The 9,516-nt window shown below is 44.6% G+C and overlaps 1 long non-coding RNA gene across 1 annotated transcript; it reads right to left on the bottom strand.

The window, feature by feature from the left end:
* Positions 1–860: 860 nt before the first annotated feature.
* On the bottom strand, positions 861–8,983 carry LOC104651284 (uncharacterized). The gene is made up of 3 exons (XR_744789.3): positions 8,475–8,983; positions 3,428–3,651; positions 861–2,482 (listed from the first exon to the last, which is right to left on the bottom strand). It is a non-coding gene; the product is annotated as an uncharacterized LOC104651284 (long non-coding RNA).
* Positions 8,984–9,516: the final 533 nt, after the last annotated feature.

Here is a 9,516-nt window from a genome sequence, read left to right as displayed (position 1 = left end):
TGAAGGTTACTCCCAGGTTAGGGGTAGGGCAAATGTCTTCCATTTCAACCACGAGAAACTGCTTTACAAGTCAAGCAATAAGGGTGATGGATTTCATCCTGAATTTCTATGTTTATAAACCAACTAAAATGAAGCTGGAAGAAGCCTTGTATGTAGAGCACTATTACACAGCAACGTTCATTTAGCAAAACATGGTGATAGGCCTAGAGTGTCACCTTACAAACCCACTGCAGCCTGCAGCATGAGCCGGAGAAAGTCAGAGATGCACAGCCATCTCTGAGGAGAGGGACAGAGACCGAGGTTCGAGGCTGGTATTGAGATAATGTCATGAAGAGTGTTTTCTAGGGCATGGGTGGGGAAAAGTGGAGTTTCTCTAACAGGAAATTCTTTAAGCTAGAAAAATGTTCAAGTAGCCATTGTAAAAATGTTCAAGTAGCCATTGTAAAACTTGAGACTTTGGATCCTGATAGCAAGTACCCCTGAATTTGGAAGCTGAATGAAGAAAGCTAATCCCTTTGAGTCCACTTTGACTGGTTAGCCATTGTGCAGTGAATGGACCTGTCCACTCTGCAGGGCTCCAGGTGATGCTGGGAGGTTGAAAAGCAGGGTAGGACTCACTGAAGCATCCTCTGTCAGCTACCGGAGCTATGCATCATACAAGTTAACAAACATCACATCCTTGAACTCCCTGCTCCCGTCCACACCATGAATGCCCTGGTGGCAACTACCTCCTGCAAGCTCTTCAGGATGGCAAGCAGCTCAGTAAGGCTCCTGCCTTCTGCCTCAGATGCAAAGGTTATCTTCTTTGAACAGTTTGGATGAGGTTCTCATTGACATTAAAAGGAAAATGAACATCTCAATTGGTATTTAATATTTTATTTTGTGCCACTTCAAAAAGCAGTTTAGACTTTATATGAATTAGAGGGGTGCGTTTTACTCCCATTCAGATAAAATATGGGCAGGGAAGCCTGGACTCCTGGAGATGTTCCTACAGGAAGTCCATGGGCACCTGAGTAGTTGGAATGGGAAGGGAGAGTTTGACCCGAGACTGAACGTGAGCTCCTCCCATGAACAAAGTCTTTGTGAAAATATCCTGTTTCCTATCCCTATCCCTGGGAGAGGGTCAGGGTGGGTGGAAGGGTCAGAAGAAAGAAAGATCATCAAAGAAGAAAGTCAACTGAAAACTGGAAAAGAGTGGACCCATCCCATTGTTTCCACTGAATTCATGTCATGAGAACAGACTCCTGGGGTCCCATTTCCTGTCTCTCCTGCACTTTTTCTCATGAGAATCCTGTCTTGGACTGTGGGCCTGTAACAGTTTTAGACTGTCAAGGGCACCAGGCTATCAGTTGAGAATAAGGTGTAGGGAAAGACAGCCTCCTTGGTAATCAAATAATTAAGTCAGAGAAATGAAGCATCAGCCTTTTATTAGATTCTCATGCCAGCTAAGTGTTCATTTCCTAAAGCATCTTATCTAGACCAGGGGAAGAGTGTCCAATGAAATGCAATCCAGCTTGCTAACATTACATCAGAAGCTGAGTTCAGTGCGGCGCCTCATCCTCCCGTGTTGCACTCGCCCAGCAGACACCCCAAACCATGCTAAATCTCAGTCCCAGAAAACAAACAGCTCAACCACCACGGGAGGAGACCAGTTTTCTGGGATAGCTGGAGAAGAAAACGATCGATTCTCTTCTGTCAGACACGGTTTTGTCTCATCTCCACTGAGAAGCTGGAGTGGAGCTGAACGATCTCATGGATGTATCCTCTTCTTCTCTCTTTACGGAACCCACCTCCTTTTCCCATCAGGGCTGTAGAAAATAGGATATAACTGGGTCATTAGGTTCAGGCACAAAGGTTTGTCAAAAGGTCAGTGGAGTGTTATTTTCATAGCTAGCAAGATAGTTTTCCCACTGAAAATGTGGGGGTGAGAGACATCTGTGCTTTCCTGATTTCCTATCAAGTTTAGATGGCTGCATGCAGGGGTAGATAGAGAGATGAAAGAAGATGGATTGGTACACACATGAGATAGGTTAGGCAGACAGGTGCACTCTATAAAAGAGAAGATAAAGGGGAAAATTAGAAAAATGACAAAGGCTTTTTGGAGTTTTTTGTTTGTTGGCTTGTGTTTTGGTTTTGTTTATATTTACAATGGAGTATAGGGATTGTGAAGATGATGGCTGAGTGAACTGTCTGAAAGCCTTGTGTGTCTTTTCTAGTAGGGCTGTTATAAGATGACTCATCAGGACACAGAAAAGGCAACATGGCAAGCCACTTTCTGCCAGATCACCTTTTCTAGAGGGCAGTGGGTTATATTCCTCAATGAGGGAGCCCAGCGGAAATGCTGGCCTCCATGGAAAAATCACCCCCGTCACGGGAAGCAGACCCTGACCCTGGCTGCGGTCTTCACTCAGTCCTCCACCTTCTAAAAATAACAGCATCAGGTCACTCTTCCTTCCAGCTGCAGGCGCAGGACAGGGACTTTCTTAAAAAAAAAAAAAAAAAAAAAAAAAAAGCACTTCTTCCTGTTTCAATAGTACTAGACACAGATGGCCAAGGACTCCCCACACAGATGCCCTAAATTTCACGTCCAGCAGGACCAGGATGATGTGAAAGCGGGAAAACAGGCTGCTGCTGGCTGTGGGTAGAGAATCAGGAAATGGGACAGCCGTCTGTGGGGCTTTGGCCATCAGAGCCACTGGAAAGCCACTCACTGATTTTGCCTGTTTTCCTGCCCTCTCCGCAAAGCAGAGGCGAGTGTTTTAGAGATGCTTTGGGTTGGAGCTGAATGTTGCATCTTCACCCAGAGAGACCTCAGTGCACACACAAGCCGGTTCCTGGGTACTGAGTTCTGCCCTTGTGTGCTGCTAAGTGGTAGGGCCCTGGTTTTCTAGAAGAGCAAAGCAGCTTTCTATTATACCAAGGCAACCTGAGTCTCAACCTGGTCCTCAGGCAGCAAAGCAAAGTATAGGTAAATCTTCCTTCCACAAAAAAAGGTTGAACCGGAGAGGTACCCACAATGCTCTAAGAGCCTCTTGATGGGCCCTAGTGATGAAAAGACACAATGGCCCAGCGCCAGGCCTCAGGGGACCTCCGCCTTCCCCTCACAGCATCTGTCCCATGGGTCACTTCAGCCTCAGCCTCAGGCAAAACCTCTGGAAATCAGGAAATCTCCAGCTGTCTCCACAAAACCTCTAGCCCTTCTTCTGCACAAACCCTCTCCTGGGAACTATATTAAAAATGAAATTAAACTTTATAAGAGCAGGTATTATATTGCCAATTCTCACTGTGTACTGTATAGGTACACAGACTGGGCTTGATCACATATGGGATTTTTGTTCTTTGTGCAACAATTTAAGAATCAAGCACCTAGTCCACACTATAACCTCCATTATAAAACTTTTATGTTAATAAATTAGATTTGACTTACATCATTTCAACTTGCAGTGCCTTTCCCAGAAACATAACCAGCCATAAGTTCCAGGAATGCAGTTTTGACCAGAGGGGGAAAAGGGGGTCAAGTCCAAAGACCTAGGTTCAAGCCCTTTCTCTGCTACTTACTGGCTGAATGTCTTAGGGAAGTTGCTAGGCTTCCTCCCATGTGAACTGTAATTAATGATAATAACCACCTGCCTTGCTTGTTTTAGTGATCAACTGTGAAGATAAAAATAAAAGCACTTTATAAAGGCTTTCAGCCAGAAAGATAAACACCTTTCCTTGAAGCAATCAATAATGATGAAATCAATATAAGCCAATCAACGTTTCATTGAATGTCCCATGTTCCATTTTCAAGGGAAAAAATTCTCTCCACAGAAGTTCGTAAAAATAGATAAGAATATTAGTTTTCTAGAGCTGCCATGACAAAGAACCACAGACCAGGCAGCTTAAACAAGAGAAACTTACTCTCTCACAACTCTGGAGGCTGGAAGTCTTGAGATCAAGGTTGGGCAGGACTGGGATCTCCTGGGGCCTCTCTCCTTGGCTTGTAGATGATATCTTCTCCATGTCTTCACATGGTGGTCCCTCTGTGCATGCCTGTGTCTTAATCTCTTCTTCTTACAAAGTCACCAGTCAGATTGGATTAGAGTCCACCCTCGCCACCTAATTTTAATTTCACTGCCTCTCTAAAGTCCCTGTCTCTAAATACAGTCACATCTTGAGGAACTGGGAGAATTGGAACGGGACACAGTTCAGCTCATATCAGATGGGTAGGACAAAAACTTCCCCCAGAAATTGAACTTGTTCATTTACTTTTCTCATTCTTTAATTTCAATCATCAAGTTCATTCAAAGAAATGTCTCTGGTATAGTGAATCTAGAAACTTCTGGCAGGCCTCATTTTCTCTACAACTTGTTTTGTAGTCATACTTACCAAACCTGGGAACTTTCCCTTCTATAGAAGAAAAGGAACAACAACCCCAGGCAGAGTCCTGGGCTGGTCTGAGCCCCAGGGCGGGCCTGTTTCTCCAGCTCTGTCAGGGGAGCATTTGACAGTCCAGGGATAATGAACTTCCATGAATTTATTGCCCTCCAAATGTTTTCAAAGTTTGCTGGGCCTTAGTTGCATTGCTCAATTCAGAAAAGAAAAGCTGACTTCCTGAATGCTCTTCACAAATAGTCTCCAAATCACCCAAGAAAGCTGACGTCACCATTCAGGGAACCCTGACCCTACTCTCAACAGTGTAGATGAACCCAGGATGAGGTATAAAATAAAATTAATGAAGAGAAACTGTGATTTTACCCAAGAATGGGTGCCAAAGGCACTGTTTTCTGGCAGGATAATTTGACAGAAATATGCTTATATGTTTCCATAAAGGATTTTCATCAGGCGTTCCTTCAGTGGAGGTAAGTCTCATATTTAGCAGAAAAAAGTATTTTTGTGACCATTATGTAATAAACATTTGCTTTCTAATAATAATTGTTTCTTATCTCTAAGCTAAAAACTTAAAATATACTTCATACTTAACATCTCACTTTAAAATCTTATCACCACCTCTCTTGAGGTAACTGGCCTTCAGAAAGGTTTTTTATTCGTTTATGATTAAGAAGCTGTGTCCTGAAGTAACAAAAGAAAACATACATTAATTGGATTTAATCAAAACTTAAATTTTTGTTCAAGACAGCATCAAGAAAGTGAAAAGACTCAGGCACGGTGGCTCACACCTGTGATCCCAATGCTCTGGGAGGCCAACATGAGTGATCACCTAAGGTCAGGAATTCAAGACCAGCGTGGTCAACCTGGTGAACCCCATCTGTACTAAAAATATAAAATTAGCTGGGTGTGGTGGCAGACTCCTGTAATCCCAGCTGTCCAGGAGGCTGAGGCAGGAAAATAGCTTGAACCTGGGAGGCGGAAGTTGCAGTGAGGCGAAATCGCAGCACCGCACTTCAGCCTGGGCAACAGAGTGAGACTTCACCTCAAAATAAATAAATAAATAAATATGCACAGAATGAAAGAAAATATTCTCAAGTCATGTATCTGATAGGGGGCTTGTATCTGGAATATATGCACTCAATAATAAAAACGCCAATAATCCAATTCTAAAATGGACAAAAGACTTAAACAGACATTTCTCTGAAGCTATACAAAAGGCCAATAAACACACGAAAATATGAAAAGATGCTCAGCCTCATTAGCCGTCAGGGAAATGCAAAGCAAAATCACATTGAGGTGTCACTTCTCACTGACTAGCATGGCTCCAATCAGAAAGAGACAACAGCAAGTGTTGGCGAAGATGCAGAACCTCGTACATTACCGGTGGGAATGGAAAATTGTACCTCTTTGAAAAATAGTCTGGAAGTTCCTCAAAAAGTTAAAGGTAGAGTTGCCATATGACCCAGCAACTCCATTCATCTGGATGTGCCTAAGAGAAATGAAACATATATCCACATGAAAACTTATACAGTTTGAGTACTCATTATCTGAAATGCTTAGGCTCAGAAGTGCTTCAGTTTCCAGATTTTTTTTGTTTGGATTTTGGGATATTTGCATATACACAATGAGATATCTTGGGGATGGGACCCAAGTCTAAGCGTGGAATTCAAATGTTTCACATACACCTTATACACACATCCTGATGGTAACCTTGTACAACATTTCTAATAATATTGTGCATGAAACAAAACGTGTGTACACCGAACCATCATAAAGCAAAAGTGTCACTATCCCAGCCACCCATGCTACGGGTCTTGGCCCCATGTGGGGCCCTGCAGGGAACCTACCATTGGTGGGTCTAGACTGCACACTTGCCATTATATTGCCCTTTGTAGGTGTGTTGTGCTGGGGGAAATCTGGGCATGTTATGGAAAGATATTTCCCAGCGGAAGGGGGATATTTTTTCACCTAGGGATGCTGAATCAACTGTGTTGTGCACCTGCATTTATACTGGGACCTATCACATCAGGTCAGGTATAGAATTTTCTACTTCTGGTATCATGTTCATGATCAAAAGCTTGAGATTTTGGAGCATTTTGGAATTCAGATTTTTGGATTAGGGATGCTCAACCTGTGTATGAATGGCATCATTATCCATAACAGGCAAAAAGTCAGAACAATCTAAATGTCCATCAGCTGATGAATGAATAAATAGTGTGCTGTATCAATGCAATGAATTGTTATTTGGCCATGGTAAGAAATGAAGTACTGGTACATGTTTCGCTGATACATTCTGAAATAAACCTTGAAAATATTGGGCTAAGTGAATGAAGCCAGACACGAAAGATCCATTTTGTCTGAGTCCATTTACAAGAAATATGCAGAACAGGCAAATCTAGGGAGACGCAAAGTAGATGTATGGTGCGAATGACTGGGGGTGGGAGGGAGAAAGGCGAAGTGGCTGCTAAGGGGTATGGGGCTTTTTGAGAATATAAATATGTTCTCACATCCAGCATGACGATGGTTACATGACTTTGAATCCACTAAACACCATTGAATTGCACGCTTTAAATCAGTAAGGTTCATGGGATGCAAATTCTATCTCAATAAAGCTGTTATTAAAGAAAGGAAAAAGCTGAGCCCTGCCACACCTCACGTAATGTCAGCTCTTCATTTAGCAGGTCACTGGGCCTGTTCCCACAGTCTTTAAAGAAAAGAGCGGCAATATATACTTTAGCCCCACCCATGATTGTGAATGCTTCGATAAGTTCAACTGGAAATATGACACACCTTCAGGAAATCTGTGGCAGGTTTCATGTTGTGCATGAAACAAAACGTGTGTACACCGAACCATCATAAAGGAAAGGTGTCGCTATCCCAGCCACCCATGCTATGGTTCTTGGCCCCATGTGGGGCCCTGCGGGGAACCTACCATACGAAAAAGCATTTGGACTAGCAAGTAGAACTCAGGATCCACCCCATTCCTCAAGAGTGATGGCTGAGGGCACACGCAGGGAAAAGGTCAGTGGTTGATGCAAGGAGGGACATTTAGAGCTCCTCCCCTCAGCATCCGGGATGTACGTCCCGGCATGCTTGCCTCCTGGGGTTGTGGTTGTACTCAGAAAAGACGAAGTCTCCGTGCACGTGTTGGCGGGCAACCTTGCCTATTTTGTTCATCACTGTGTTTCCTGGCATAGCAGACACTCCATAAATACTTGCTGAATGAGTGAGTGAATATAAAGCTTATGTATTTCTTCCTTACCCATGTCCTTAGCGTTTGTCCTGAAATATGGGTCACAGCCATCTGGGAAATGGGCTTCCTGCATGTCCTAGGAGGAACCTGGACTCACCGCACAGCCGTGGTTTCCATCTTGCTCCTACCCGTCATAGGTATTTTAACTCAGAAGGAGAGATGTGATTGTTACTAAATACATAGTGGGCACTCAGCTTAGTTCCCAATTGCAAGTGTGTAGAAAACATAACTTCTTTGTTCTGTAGGTGAGCTGACATTGATGAGAAGCCCCATTCTGGACTGGCACGGGTGCTCTACACCAACCTGGGGTCCCCGTGATTCCACAGGAGAAAGGAGGATCGCCTAGGGGTGAGTGGAGCCTCATGGTCCACCCATGCAGGGTGCTGTGGAGATGCCCTCCTGGCCCTCTGGTTGGGATGCAGGCAGGTCCTGGCTGCCCCTCGCTGTGCTGTGATTATTAACTCCTCACACTTGTACCCTGCCACACCCATGCACCCCTGGGGTGCTCAGGAAACGTTTCATGGCTCCAGGACAGATACCTCCTCAAGGCTCCCAATCCAGTCCTGCAGACACACCCAGCAGACCTCTCCTCTGTCCCTGCTCCAAGGTGGACCCTCTGAGTTCAGCCTCAGACCCCACGTACACCACCAGCCCAGGGCGTGAGGGGCAGAATACAGGATCCCTGCGGAGGGCCACCACTCTCAGGGCCCACTTTCCCTCCAGCTGTCCAGTTTCCCAGCTCAAGAAATCCAGTCACGGGCCCATTGTGAGCCCTGTACCAGAGTCCAGGCTTTTCAGATTCAAAAACCAAGTAATCAGCTAGTGTTATCTGTGCTCTACTGTGTTTTACCTGAGGATGACATTCCCTGGAAATAAAAGCGGACAGGTGCCTAGTGAGAAAATATCCAGAACACTCTGTGTCCCCAGTCCTGAAGATTCCACTGTAGATTTTACAGAAATAAAGCATAGTGAGCACTTCTGCGCCAGGCAAGCAAGAGGAGGGAGGGAGGCCTGTTGCTGTTGTACAAAGCGGATCTTCGATCACAGACCCACCAGCTCCAGGTGCAGCCAGCTCCCGCCAAAGACGAGATGAAATGGGTGTGGGTGGGCAGATGCCTAGTCCTCAAAGTTGGAAGATGAAATCCTCTCAGCCTTCTGTTTTCATACCTTCTACCCTGATTCTTTCGGAGGGTGTCGGGGCAGGTGCTCCTACTGCAGAATTCAGGTCTGGGACATAGAGGGAAGGCTCTGCTCTGCTGTCCCTGGGTGGACGTCGTTCTAGAGACCACCCCCGCTGGGCACACTGTAAAGAAGGGGTCTCAAACCATGTTATGTCACAAGCAGCTGACACACACAGAGAGCTTCTAGTTTACATTAGAGAAAGGAGGTGTTAGAAAGGCTGGGGCCAATCCAGGCTGGCTTCAGATACCCCGAGGCTGTCAGAGAACCAAAGAATGAGGAGGAAGTTACAGAGAAATGGGGTTTATTCACATAAGAAAGATGAGGTAGTTTCAGAGGGAGTCAGCACCTCGTCCCCAACCACGTCCGGGCCAAGGCTGACAGTCAAGGCAGGACTGTCATGAAAGAGATTTTCCATTAAACAGAGTTTCATCCACATGATCTCTGAAATCACAGCTCACTGTTAAGAGTCTATGACTTCACTGTCCAGGTCAAGGTTGGCTGATATTGGATATTGAAGCAAATATCAAATCAAAGAGCCAAATGATCCGTCCTTTAGAATAGATCCACAATTTTAAAAATCCCATTTTTCTTCTTTATTAAGTCACTTTTATTTAACTGCTCATAAAAATGAATCTTAAAAATCTATGCTTAGTTCAAAGTCCATAAAACATGTAATTAGGGCATTGCACCACAGCCACACATCTGGACTG

Source organism: Saimiri boliviensis, chromosome 4 (genome assembly GCF_048565385.1).
Source record: "Saimiri boliviensis isolate mSaiBol1 chromosome 4, mSaiBol1.pri, whole genome shotgun sequence".
Taxonomy (NCBI): domain Eukaryota; kingdom Metazoa; phylum Chordata; class Mammalia; order Primates; family Cebidae; genus Saimiri; species Saimiri boliviensis.
This window is presented reverse-complemented; position numbering and strand designations above follow the sequence as displayed.